General features: G+C 39.5%; 1 long non-coding RNA gene across 1 annotated transcript; it reads left to right on the forward strand.

The window, feature by feature from the left end:
• Positions 1–1,035: 1,035 nt before the first annotated feature.
• On the forward strand, positions 1,036–11,744 carry LOC116054533. Its single transcript, XR_004106084.1, has 3 exons — positions 1,036–1,047; positions 9,426–9,433; positions 11,651–11,744. It is a non-coding gene; the product is annotated as an uncharacterized LOC116054533 (long non-coding RNA).
• Positions 11,745–15,196: the final 3,452 nt, after the last annotated feature.

A 15,196-nucleotide genomic window follows, 5' to 3' on the forward strand; every position in this document is an offset into this window, starting at 1 on the left:
ACCTATTTACAAACAAAAAAGTGCAGTCTGGAATCCCTCTGTTCCCAGGGCTCGTAAGAGATTGGCGAGGGCAATCTTCACAGTTCAAACTGCAAAAGAACAAAGGAAGATGGACATTTCAAATGCAGTTTGAATAATGAAAATCCATTCAGTCACTGTAGAAATAGCAATGTCTAAAATCGTAAAACGGCAAACAAATTGTCTACAAATTTAAGGGTGTAGATTTCAAGGAACATAACATCAGCACACTATAAACTGCAGGGTTTCCCCCAGAAAAGTCGTTAGTCCCAGTGTCTTTTCGACGAGTCCTATATGTGTAATTGCTGTCTAGCTCTGTGTGTACTTTTCTTGTTATTTCTTCTTTTGAGCTGAACTGACAATAAAGTTGTATCGTATCATATTTGAGCTAGGGAAATAAGCATTGCTGAGAACAAACAACACGTGAAATGTGTCTCTAATGTGTCATATTATGAGGATAATGAGCTGGGGAACATAAGGCCCTGGTAACATTGAACCCTGGGGACATAGATATGCGCCCGTCTGAAATTGTTATCAGACATTACAGTTTCACATGACTGCTAAACCAACACAGCAGTGCTGATGCTGTTGCTTTGTTACCGGTCGTCTTGCATATGCTGGATTGAATACATGATGAATATTAATTTGAAACACTAGAATCTACCAGCTGTTGGTGCATAACTAAGTGCATGGGATGTCTGTGCTAATGGTGTGTGTGCTCAGTCAGGGGACAGGATCATTCAGGAATCACTTCAGTTTTTAGTGGGCAACATTTAAAAAAGCTTGAGAATTAGATTAAACTATGGAGACAACTTCAGTCTGTTTGTGTGCACTGAGCTTGTGATGTTTTCACCACTTTCCATATGAAAATTATGTGGTACTTTTACTGCTTCCTGTTTTGCAAATGATTTTTCCAAAGGGGGTGAACATTTTGCTCAACTGTTGCTATTGCTGCAGGGAAGACTAACGCAATTAGTTTAAATTGTTGTCCTAACTACCAAAATAGCGCACAATCAACATTTAAAAAAAGTATATATACTATCACTTTAGTTCCGAGGTCTTCACACTGCCTTCCTGTCGCTCAGAGAATTGATTTCAAGTACTACTGTAACTATACTATAAAGCACTGAACGGTTTGTGGGCCAAAATACATTTCTGATCTGCTGCTAAATTATGAACCATCCAGACCTCTCAGGTGGTCTGGGACAGGTCTGAACTAATTAGTCAGAGTCAGAACTAAACAGGGAGGAGCAGTGTTCAGTTTTTATGCTCCACATATCTGGAACAAACTCCCAGAAAACTGCAGGTCCGCTGCAACTCTCAGTTCTTTTAATTTAAGGCTGAAGACTTTTCTTTTTGATGCATGCCTTTTAAGTAATTGCTCATTTCTTACATTCTTCTCACTTTTATTCAAGTTTCTTTTTATACCCGTCATATTCTATTTTAGCTGTTGCTGAAATGTGCTAGATAAATAAAGCTGCCTTGCCTTGCATATGTAAACCATTTGGAAATGTACGTGTATACAGAACAGGGCTATTGATCTTGATGCTAACTGATCATTGACACAATTGCTTCTCAAATGAGCAGAATATTTGCCATTCTAGATGCTGTACAGCATACAGTGGCATGCCATTTCCTCTCCTCTCTCCTTTCCACTCACTCAGTCAGTCACTCACTCACACACACACACACACACACACACACACACACACACACACACACACACAGTGTGCATTTGGCAGCTGAATGTGGTATTTCCTCAAGTCTGAATCAGGGGTAGACTGAGTGTCTTGGCTCAGGCTGGTCATCCTGTGGCCAGATTGGCTATGTGACTGCTGTCAGGTACACCATTCACTGCCACACACTGCCACACACACACTGCCACACACACACACACACACACACACACTCACACACACTAAATACATACTGGTGTATGTGACTCCTAACAGGTTTACCACAGCCGTCATGACAGCACTGGAACTCTAAAAGCTACTTTGCATTCTTACTTTGCATATTGTTGTCTTTTCATATTGAGCCATTTTACCTACGGTTATCTTAAGTATCTTATTTTCAATAAGCAGAATGTTTGCGTCACACCCGACCATTGCTTTTTTTTTTTTTTTATCTATCTCTATCAACTTAATAAAAAGCATGTTATAAATTTAATCACTGGTGGCTCAGCTGTCTAACTATATGTTGTGCTCAGCCTAAAGTAGACTGGATGTGGTCTGGCGTTGGTACTAGTGGTTATGCTGGTGTGTGTGTGTGTGTGTGTGTGTGTGTGTGTGTGTGTGTGTGTGTAATCTCTGTGGGAGAGAGGAGTTGCTGTGTCAGGCATATTACATGAGCTTGGTGTTAACCGGCAAGGCTAAGCCAGATGCTCCACAAATAGCTGCTTAATTCTGCGCTGATGAATGATTATGCACATTCCCAATCACTCTGGTTAAACGTATACAAAGAGTAATGCAGATTGGCCCAGTTGGTCAATAGGGTTGAGTCTAACAAAAAACTCAGCGCCTCTTCTTCAACATGGGCACTTGTAAACATCTACACACACTATTTCACAGTGATTTACCGTCACCAGGTGACCGAGCATCATGTGTCACACTATCTTTGTCGCTCCTTATCATGACTCAGCAGCTCGTCCTCGTCTACCTTCTTCGCTCCTCCTTATTGGCTCAAAGTAATCTACTTGTACCCTTCAGACAGAGTATGTACACACATGTTTAAAATAGCTAAAAGCAGTAAATAAAATGTCATAATGACTAAAAGTTATGGATAATGGTTGAAACTTCAAATTGAATCTGCCACTCTGAGTGGTTGTTATATGAATGAGAATGCGACCAAACTGTGAAAGGATTGTAACAATATCCAATTATCATTATTAGTTAATATCCAGTTTATTATCCTGACTGACAAAAAAGGCTGGGAACATCTGACCCACATACCTTTTTACTTGCATTACATCACTGTCAGTAAATAAACATTTATGTCTTTATGACAGTGACACACTCACCATGTCTTCGTCCAACATGCCTGTATCCCTGTAACGAGACAGCAACGTCACACATTCCTGTCAGGCTTGTGAGTGGAAGTTTACTAGTTCATAGTCCTGGAAACAAGACCTGCAAGTTGTTTCTAGAGACCATGCTGGTCTTTGCTTTTAAACAGGCTAAATAACACTACAGTCTTTATGAATGTGATTTTAATCTGTAAATTGACAAGGCAGTCGTGGTTGAAGGATAGTTTTGTCATGTTTGTATTCTCAAAAATGTCTTTTACTTCTGAGAATGAATAATAAGTACATACACTTTTTTGCATTCAGTTTTGTTTTGTGACATGAAGGGGCCATTATAGCTGAAAATGAAAACCATTGGACTTTTTTGTTTGCCTCTGTCTGATTGTCAAAAGAACACAATTAAACCAAAAGAAATACTACAGGGAAAATCCAAAAAACCTTAACCCCCCCGCCCCACTCTACAGTTCCTGAGTTGTAAAAGTTTATTTTATTTAATATAAATTTAAAGCAGTGTGTTACTACAAAACGGTATGCGAACATGCTCAAGTTGACCTTGCGTTTGTTATTTTTGCTTTGTAAAGAATGCATTACCTCCATTATCTGTGTGGTGGAGTGAAAACTCATCCTTCTCTCTTTGTGCAGAGGCCATTGATGGGGAGATTTGCGTTGAATGGAGAGGGTAAGTCACTCAGCTGGCCTTGAATGGAGCAGAGCAGATTAAATAGACCATGTGTTATCCCTGATTATACTGCTGCTGAAATATAAGCCCTGTTACGTGATCCTCTGCATAGTTCCATCATTGTTAAAATAAACTTTCTTACTGTAGAGTCATCCTAACATTTTGCATTGCATTGCATTGCATTGGTAGATTATGGATTTCACATTGAGCCTCACTTTTTCAAAGCTTTACAAATATTTTATTTCACTTAAAACTTATTTAACGTTATATTTAAGTGTGCTAAATGACAGCAGAATTACAATTGGAAAATGTACAAAAATGATTAACACTGTCAGAATGAAACTCATCATATCCTTTCTTACATCTTACATCCTCTTCTCTCTATCATATGTTCTCAATAAAAAACATTCCCTGCTACTGTACTTCACTTTTTAGCTTTCATTATAACTTCACATCAGCTCTCATCAAAAAGGCAGAGCAGAGGATGTACTTCCTGCGCCAGCTGAAGAAATTCAACCCGCCAAAGTCAATGATGATGCACTTCTACTCTGCCATCATTGAGTCCATCCTCACCTCCTCCATCGTCATCTGGTACGCTGCTGCCACTGCCAACAACAAGGGAAGACAGCAGCATATCATCCGCCCTGCTGAAAAGGTGATTGGCTGCAATCTGACGTCTCTCCAGGACCTTGAAGCGGGCAGGAAAGATTGTAGCCGATTGCTCCCACCACAGACACAAACTTTTTGAAACACTCCTCTCTTGTAAGAGGGTTCGGTCCATCCATAGTATCTATAAAAATAATGGACGAGCTTCTGGGTCTGAAAAGTGAAGCCAATGCGTAAGATCCTTCAACCTGCATTCTATCTAATTTCCAGCAGGGGGCGACTCCACTAGTTGCAAAACCAAAGTCTGTTTCTATATAAGTCTATGAGAAAATCACCCTACTTATCACTTGATTTATTACCTCAATAAACATTTAGATAATCAGTATATGTTCTCAATGGCTACTTTCAAGTCTTCTTCAAAACTGAACTTTTGCACATTCCCTTAACATTTTTGCAAATCCTGCACTGAATCACACAACCTTCTTTTCTTATTTTTAAACAGTTATATTGAACATATTGGTCCACAAGTTAATGTATGGACCAACCACTAAGGCAAATTCATTGTGAGTGTTACTTACTTGGCAATAAATCCTTTTCCATTCTGAACTTTACCAAGTATCACTCCCTCAAGGATTTTGAACTCAGTACAAACTACTCATATTCTATTTATTTTCTCATGGTTCCCTAATCCGTGTACTTTATGTGGATGATAGTCATCTCTTTGTTGCAGGTAATCTATCTGTTTGCTCAAAGCTCTTTAATTTATGGTGTGTTCAGACAGAACACCAGATGAACTTTAGAGGGGGTGCAGTTGCATACAACGTCAATGAAAAGATGCAATAAGATTGAAATATACCTACCATCAATATACTGTAAAAACCTGAGCACAACATCTGATGCAGACCTAACGCTCAAATGAACATATTAACATATTAATAATATCACTGCAGAAGGAGGTTTAGGAGGATAACTGGGATGCCTTTTTCTGTACAGAGATACACATCTGAAGATAGTACATCTGTGGGATGATTGTATTTTTCTGTTGGGATTACTGCCTTTATTGGATAGTGTACGAGTGATCAACGGCAGGAAGTATATTGAGGGAGAGCGGGGCGAGAGGTGACAAAGGTCCCTGGCACGCTTTGAAACCAGAACGTTGTGGTTACATGGAATGTGCTTCACACCGCAGGGAGCCCGGGAAGCCTCCGCCACAAACAATTTCAACTTCAAAATAGCTCATTTAAGAGGGAGCATTGGAAAGTGAAAGTGTATTACTTTTAACTGGGAGCAATATCATTTCTAACTGCTCCATTGTCGGTGATGGTTTGTGAACCTAGACTTTATGCCAACACATTGTTGCCTTAAGACATAAAGTTGCAGGGACTGCTGCTGCTGATGCATTCAACATCAAACTGTAGTGGAAAGAAGAACTCAGTCACATTGCAACATTTATCTGCACACTGTGTGCGTGACTTCCCATTGCCATTGTGTGTTGCTAACCAAGCCTTAAACCTGTTTGTGAGAGGGATAGATAAAGGTGCCAACAGGCGAGCTGGCAGTCGATAGCATCATTCCCTTTGGGCCCAAATAAGACACCAGATTAGTCACTGGATTGAAAAAGAGCTAAATCTCCAGGGAAGAGAAGTTGCCAAGGTGGCTTACTTCCTGTTATATCGGTGTCCTGGCTCTTCCTAATTCCTCGCCAAGTTAATGGGTTAGAGATGGCTGAATAATAGGATAGTCCCGGGCTGCAAACACGCCAACATTAGGACAGAAAGGAGAGGAGACAGGGAGGAAGATAGACCAAGGAAAGGAGAGGAAGAAAAAAAGAGAGGAAAACAAAGACAGATCAGAAAAAGTAAAGGAAGGAAGATGGGAGAAGTCTTATGGTGAGGCAAAAAAGGAAGGGTAAGACAATAGGAGAGAAAAAAAGGTGTAAAGAGAAGTGATGAGGAGAAAAGACATGACAAAAACAGAAGAAGAAGTGGAAAGGATAGACCGCATTAAAAAAATGGCGTTCCTTCGATGTGAGAAAAGTCACGTCCGCCTTCTCCTTCTACCCCTTCTTTTTCTTTCCCCCTCTACATGAATAATTGAGAGAGTGATGTGTGGAGGCTCACGTAGTCTTAGCATGACAGAGAGAAAAAAAACAAAAAAAAACAAGGCAGGGTAATACCACTGGTGAGGAGGAACACCTACATGTTGGTACATCTATTACTGCACTCTAAAGTCAGAACAGTGAGAAAAGATGATGAAAGCATGCAGGGTTTCAACATGCATGGTAATAATGTACACACACGTTACTCAAAGGCAGAAATAATCTAATTGGTTGATTTAAACCTCATTGGGTGCAGTCATTTAAGCCACCTTGCCAAAATGTAGAGACTTCTGCACTTCTGTCTTTAAGAATGTATTTCCTCTACTGACAATTGTAGCCACTTTGTTGGCCATTGCAAATATGAAATACTAAAACAATGCTATTCAACGGGTGAAGTTAAGGCTAAATAAAAATGCTCTGGAGGCAGAAATAATCCAGCTGCAGTGGGTAGAAAGCAAAAAACGGCAGAATTTGAAGTAGAGTGAGACTCTTTCCGCAGCTCTCCCTTCCCCTTTGTTGCATTGGAATATGCATGCGCAGAACAGCCAATTGGAATGCTCTCTTTCTCTCTGAAATGACCTGTGCTTGGCCAGTCTCCCGTCAAGGGCTGGACTTTCTAAAGCCTAAAAACAGAGCCAAGGGGAGATGTCTAGTTTTCCCTCAGACTACTTGAATTACAACATGCAGAAAGATTTCTGTGGAATTGTTTACCCAAAAAAATAAAAAAAAATAAACTGCCTACCACAGCTGTCAGGCTCCCGTACATATTTTTTTTATTATTCATCATATCGTCAGTTTTGAACTCTACTCAGGACTGTGCATGCATAGGTCCCAAAATATTGTTTGTTCAAAATGTTCGTTATGTTTGAAACACCACCTAAATCAAAAATTCCAATATTTTATTTCCATGGCCTAAGAAAGTTCAATCAATGTGTGTCAACATGAACTACTCTCTCTCAGCAAAAGCAAAAACCAGAGAAGTAAGTGGTGTCGTCAAGTATCAATTTTGGCGCTGCACCATAGACAATGAATGGGAGGCAGATTTTGTGGATCCACAGAACGTTTTGTTTGGTCTTTTTTTTTTATATCCAAATGAGCTTTATACTCAGAACATTCCTGTCACCTATAACATCTTTCCCAATTAATTGTCTATGGAGCGGTTCTTCTTCATTTACTCTCTAACTGGGACGTTTTGGGACAGATTGGCGGGGATTGCTATGGACGAAGTACACACGGCAATATACTGGTAAGCGCAAATTGCGATTAATCATGTATCCAGCTAATTCAAATAGCTCATGTTACTGTATTGTGTAAACAAGTAACGGGCGTGGTGTTTTCATTTGTGGGGTGCAAATGTTCCACCAAAGTTCCTTCCCGAGACTATTTTGCAAAGGCACTGTTGCTAGGTCTGGAGCTTAGCCCCGCCCAAGACAATTATTTATTTAAAGAAGTGCAAACAACCCAGAGCGTTTTTTTCCTCTTATCACACGGTGGCAGTTTTATTCACATAGATAACGTTAACTAGTAACTAGTTAAGTTTAGGCAACAAAAATACCAATACTTAGGCCACGTCCACACATACCAAAACAATCTTTTTTTCCCCGTCTTCCCTGGAACCATGTCAAAAAAAAAATGTGCGTCCAAACGGATCCATTTGTAAAAGACTCGCTACTTCATATTCCAAGCCTATCGGTGGCGCTGTTTCTGCTACAGAAATTCACCAAAAACGGAGAAGAAGAGCATAGTCTTCAGTCACTCCCGATCATAACATGATAAACTATAATAACTTTCACCACTGCTCATTTTATAAAGGCCTCTGCAAGAAAACGTGTCTTTGTCCCAAAAAACTACTTAAATTAGAGCATAATTCTTCACGGACTACATCAGGGACTAAGGTCCGGAAAAGTTGGTTAGTTTAAAAAGTTTCATGTGGGACACGAACCCCAGTTTCCTGTGTAAAAGTCCTTTGTTTGTTTGAACCATCCACCACCCTAACCTACCTCCTGATTTACTCCCGCGATAATTACTCACTTAGTCACTAGCTGCCTAACAACAACAATAAGCTGCTTGCCCAATGAACCTATAGGGTCGTTTTCTGGGTGAGGATGGTCTGTCTGTTTAGTCCTGGTAGAAAGATTTGGCCATCATTTATGCAGAACATAACATTACACATGAGACAGAATATGAAATTAACAGGAACAGTTCCATTGGCACTGCACACAGAGACAAGCAAGCCAGCACCAGCATCTTTATGAGAGCAGAAACAGCTGTTACAGTACATGGACTCAGTGAGCATTCGGGTGCCAGAGCGACTCCTGCTGCTCATGCAGATTTTGATCCGCACATGCAGAGAGGTGTAACTCAAGCAATAAGATAATTTCTGCCTCAGGGAATATTTGCATAGTTAAAAGTACAACTGGCCAAATAGCAAACATTCCACTGCCACTGATATTGACTGTGGTTTTTATATAAAAAATATTGATGACCTTTGACCCAATGGCCAGCCTTAACCTCCTCCGTGCCAGACTCAGAACAAACTTTCACTTGATCCCTACTTTTACTAAAAATATGCATGCATAAGTGTAATGATGCCATCTCTAGAGCAAATTTAGGGATATTGCGGTCTGCATCTTTGTCACTGGTGCTTTTCACAAAAAAAGTACCACCTCCCCCAAAAAGCATCATTGGATCGCCTGTGAGTCAAAGCGAGCTTAGACTAAACGTGGGCACTAATTTGTGTTTTGACCAGACTCACTGTCTGCTGAGAGAGGAAAAACACTGGAATGAACTGAATTTGCCTCTGTTGTTGACCCAGACGGACGAGGTAACGTTTCCTCAGTGCACCAAGAGTTCATTGATTCTTAGTGGCCCCCAGCTATTGTGTTTGTTTCTGTGTGTATGTGTATGTATGTATGTGTGTGTGTGTGTGTGTGTGTGTGTGTGTGTGTGTGTGTGTGTGTGTGTGTGTGTGTGTGTTGTATTTCAGTAGCAAAAGGCAGGAGGAGGCCAAGTCCATGGATTACACGACATGCAGGCTAAACACAATAACAATTCACAACCAGATATTAAAGCATATTTGATAATGTTTGCAATTGAAAAGTTCTCCATCACTTTTTCCTCAAAGTTTCACACAAGTTGAATTCGGGTTTCATTTAAATCACAGTCATCCATACCTGAACAGGGTTAGAGCAGAATTTAACATTTTGTGTCAACGGAGCTGCCAAACCTTTCCTCTGACCCAACCTGTAAATACAGAAGGTGAGGAGCACCCTGGGGTGAGGCGGATTGGTGGTGGTGGTGCCTTATGTCCCTAACTAAATCCCTAAATACATGTCATTACATAATAATATGACTTTAGAGTAGTGGCAGTTGACCCTGAGGAAATTTGTTCTTTAAACTTGACTTCTGACACATGGGAAGTTTTGAATGATTGTAACCAACTTCTTTATTTTAAAATTGCTGTAATTGGATTTTGAAATAGCAATTGCAAAACATGTTCAAGCTATAGTTCACAGGGCTCCCTAGTATTCACGCTTGTCCAAGTGAGGAAGAAACAGCTACAATGAATAGGCCTACAAGAAATGGAAAAGCATTTTTTACTCATACGGATCCGGTCAAAACATTTAATGGGTTCTTCCGTGGCCCGTGCTACACCCTTCCACCTAGTTTCATGAAGATTGGGCCAGAAGTTTTTCCGTAATTCTGCTGACAGACAAGCAAACCAACAAACACTTCAAAAACAAATGGACAAACCGAACCGAAAACATAACCTTCTTAGTGGAGGTAACAAACAGAAACACCGGACCGAAAGCATAACCTTTTTAGCGGAGGTAAAAACAGAAAAACAACCCTTCTTGGCGGAGATAATAATTACTTAAACTCCCGTACACTGTCTAACTTGCAAAAAATATAATGTTTAATAGTACTGCATTATTAAACAAACAGCATGAGGAAAGAGCTACAGGTAAGTTTGATGAGAGAGGTAGAAAAACATTCAGGCTGAAGCAAGGTGAATTGCAGAGATGAGATATGATGCTACCGGCCTCTCCACACTGAGATTAAGCTGCATTTTTTGAATTGTTTTAAACTCAGAGCAACAAATAAATAAATTATCTTAAATTTGAACTTTTCCCTGCAGGATTATTTAGGAGTCAGTGGAAGTACACAGAGCAGCTTTAGAAACGCTTCACTGTCAGAACACTGTGATTTGTCAAATTGAATTTCTCATTTCTGACGCCACAATACCCCCTACCCAACTTGACCTCCAGATCTTTGTCGCTGCCTGCGTCAGAGGAACAAATCCCTCCATAAATCTCACTCATTACAAAAGACCTGTATTGTTCTGAACTACAATGTATCACTTTTTTTGAAGGAAGTACTTTATCTGAAACTGCCTGAAAGTCATGTAACACAACATTTGATTCCTTTGATGCTGAAGTAGGTGATGATTGTGTGTCTTTTGCAACAGTTTAACAGAACTGAATGTCCCCTAGTTGCATAGCCAAGTTCCCAATGTTGCAACAAGTCACTTCTGCAAATGTAAATGTTAAGCTTACACTCACCGTCACAGCTATTTATCAAACCTGTTTCCCTCAGAACATAACCAATCTTCCAATCTTTGTGGCTTTCATGTTTAATTCATTAGAATTATGCAGTTATCTGTGGTTTGAAGAGGGTTTTTATTCACGATGTTTGGGCTTATCAAACAGTTTCAACACTAATCTTTAGCCTCCAAAGTTACCAGAACTTTTCATATCAGATCTGAGAGCTAAAAAGACAAAAACTTCACTCATTCACAACATTTGTCACTGTGATATTTTTCATCAGGAAAATATACTAGAAAAATCCTCACATTTTAGAAACTAGACCGATCCAAACTGTTTAATCTTCTAATCATTTCAGCTGGACTTGTAGGCAATTATATTGTTAGGTAGTTTAATTTATGATAAAACATTGTATTTTATAAACTACTATGTGTTTTGTGTGCAAAAATCAGAATTTGTAACTAGTAACTAAAGCCATCAGATTAATGTAGTGGAGTAAAAAGTGCAATATTTCTCTCTGAAATGTAGCGGAGTAGAAGTAGAAAGTGGTATGAAAAGAAAAGACTCAAGTAAAGTACAAGTACCTCAAATTTGTACTAGAGTACTTGAGTAAATGTACTTAATTACATTACACAACTGCCTCTGGCTCTATTCATCCTACACTGGCAGTCATAAAGAGAGAGAAAAAAACATGGCAATATGAAATGCAATTGATTGAGCTTTATTTAAATTTTTTTGTCACAAACAAATTAAACTGAATTGAGGATTGCATTGCCAGTGTGCATATTGAATTGTCAATTGCTAAATGCATATTCAAATTGAATGACATTATTGCAATGAAAATCGCAAAACACATTGCCTTTTGAATAAAGAGGCCAAAAAACTTCCATATTAATGTAGTGGAGTAAAAGGTACAATATTTCTCTCTGAAATGTAGTGGAGTAGAAGTAGAAAGTGGCATGAAAAGACTCAAGTAAAGTACAAGTAACTCAAATTTGTACTTAAGTACAGTACTTGAGTAGATGTACTTAGTTACATTCAGCATGTACAGACAAACCAAAGCTAAAGCTAGCAATAGCAGCAGTGCTGTGTGTGACTTCGTTAAGCCGTTCATTTGGTGACAGCAGGTGGATCATTCCGGGGAACGTTTAACCTTCTGATCCTCTGTTCTTTCAGCTGAAGGGCAGCTCTAAGGGTCTTACCCAGGATCCTTTACAGACCTGTTCTGCGTGTGCATTTCTCTGCTTCACCATCTCAATCACGAAACTCAGCAGGCCTTGACATCCAAACCGAGAGCAAAAATACCAAACCAATAGCAGCCGCTCCCCTGCAAGGTGACATCAGGTTGGACTTTGCAGCTAACAGCTCCTTAATCCATCAGGTCTAAAACTGAACAACATATCATGGACGGTATCTGCTCTTAGCTGCTGATCATCCTCTTACTGTAACTCTCAGGATGCATGGCCCACTAACATAACCCTGATCTCCAAACGATGCATTTAGTGCAACATACCACGCAGGTCATTATATAAATCTGACATTAAACTCTAATTCTTTATGCTGCAGTCATGGCTTCAAAAGTTAGAAACTGCCACTGCCAGTTGCAGAATGTAACCAAGTACATTTACTCAAGTACTGTACAAATTTGAGGTACTGGTACTTTACTTGAGTCTTTTCTTTTCTTGCTACTTTCTACTTATATTCCACTACATTTCAGAGAGAAATATTGTACTTTTTACTCCACTACATTAATCTGACAGCTTTAGTTACTAGTTGCTTTACAAATTAAGATTTTTGCACACAAAACACATTTTAGTAATTTATAAAATTTGATGTCAAAATATGGGCCTACAAGTAGACAAGAAATCATTAGATCATTAAACACTTAAGTTGATTGACAGAACTGTTTTGATCATTTCTAGTTTCTAAAATGTGAGGATTTTTCTGCATTGAGTACTTTTACTTTTCATACTTTAAGTACATTTTCCGGATGATACTTACATACTTTTACTTAAAGTAAAATGTTTCAATGCAGGACTTTTACTTGTAACCGAGTATTTTTTACAGTGTGGTATTAGTACTTTTATTTAGGTAAAGGATCTGAATATTTCTTCCACCACTGGGCACAGCATTAGTATCGTACCAAAGACTGTACATGCATCTCAGACAACCCCTCACCAGCACAGTTTCACTTTCAAAAGCCAACACTTTTCAGAGTTTAGATTCCTAATTTCACCTAGAAACTGCTATTTATATATCCATATAGTGCAAAAAAAAGCCTCCTGACATATTGTTTTTACAGATTTTTTTACACCAAGTGCATCAGGGTCTTCGTACCATATAAACCAGGCTTTCTCACAAATTCTGCAGTGCTGTGTCTCAGTTTGGATACTTCTGTTAATAGTACATTTGTACTGTAGAACAATTTGATAGGGTAGTGTCGTCTTAAATTGTGCATGGCTGTTATGCACTGACCGGAAATGACTCTTGGTAAATTGCAGCTGGGCTGAGCATTACCGCCACCTTTTCCGAAACTTGAAACCACTTGAAATTGAAAAAATACATGTGTAAATTACATTTGTATCACGGTGTTCACCGTTAAATTGCAACCGCTGCAGCTTCCTCGCCCGTCAAATTTTACAAGTTTGAAAATACATTGGTGATCTGGTAGCTTCCGCTTTGTAGCAGAGATGGCGAATGTGGAGGGCGAATTCTGTCCAGCGTTCCACACTAAACATATGGCCATACTTCGCTAGTGTGAACACACTATGTACTGAAAATTTGCGGTTTGAGACACATGACTTGCAAATATAAATTTTCCCGCATGTCACGTTTCCTTTCCCCGTTCTTTTCCTAAACCCAAGCGTCCCGTTGTTGTCCCGCGTCCCCCAGAGACCGCGGATCGTTTCCCGCGTGTCACATTTCCTTTCCCCGTTCTTCTTTTCCTAAAGCCAACCTCCATGTTCCCATTACGTGCTGACCACCACGAAAAAAAACGAGATAAACGTGTCCGTGTACACGAATCAATAGATTAAAAATTACGTGACCATTTGATGAACTCCCGTGAGACCGTGTTGCTGTGTAATAACTGGATATATCAGTCAGTTATTGACATTGTATTCTGCATTCCTGTCCAGTCAATAGCTACACACCTCTGGAAAACACGAAGTGTGTGGGTGCATGTGTTTTAACATCACCTGTCAATTCCATTTTATGCTTCTTTATACTTCTACTCCACTACATTTCAGAGGGAAATATTGTACTTTGGCATTTAACTATAAATTCAAAGGAAGATTTTGGGAAAGAACTGTAATTTCGTACCAATCACAGGGAAATTGGAGACTGCGTTAGCAGTACACTTCCAGTTTAATTTTAAGTGTCAAGTATGCGGAATGTGCAAAAATGTGAAATTTGTCAACAGGCAATTCCACAAGTACAGTATAGAGAATACTGACAATCATCTTATAAAATCAATTAGTACCTATTTACAAGGAAAATATTTGAAAATGATGGAACTGTTAAATACATTCTTTACATACAGTACAATCAATCACATCTTACTGTATAGTAAGTTTGTCTGTATTAGTACTGCAGTCTTCTAGTGTTTGTGTTGTAGTACAGTGACTTCACAGCTGGATGTTCTCTGACACAGCAGCTGGATAGACAGATGCACATTCAACCTGCCGCTCTGTTGTATCAGATAACCACACCGTCTACTGTACCAGCAGATTAAACTACACTGTAGGTACACATCATCTGCGACCCCACTCATTTGTGTGTGCGTCTGGAGGAGGGCTCACCGTTAATCTGTTTGTCTGTGTATGGTGGTCTGGTGTTGAGATCAGTGCGTCCTGTTCAATTCATAATGCCATCTAATCTAGACGGACACACACACACACACACACACACACACACACACACACACACACACACACACACGCACACACACACACACACACACATACACACACATACACAGAATGATTCCCAGCAAGACTCACTTTCACTAACCACCAAATGACACTGATGTCACGGAAAGGAAAAACATTTTTTAGACCAATAGACCAAATGAAGGTCTGTCAGACCAAACTGTGTCACAAACTTTGCTAACCCACCAATGTCATTATTCAAAGATTGCAGTAACATTTACTGCAGCTTGTTCTAAATATTGAGATGGGAGTGATCCAATGAGTTTAACAAATTGCTTTCCAAGTTGCAACATGATGTCA

The sequence above is a fragment of the Sander lucioperca genome, chromosome 20, assembly GCF_008315115.2.
Source record: "Sander lucioperca isolate FBNREF2018 chromosome 20, SLUC_FBN_1.2, whole genome shotgun sequence".
In the NCBI taxonomy this organism is placed as follows: domain Eukaryota; kingdom Metazoa; phylum Chordata; class Actinopteri; order Perciformes; family Percidae; genus Sander; species Sander lucioperca.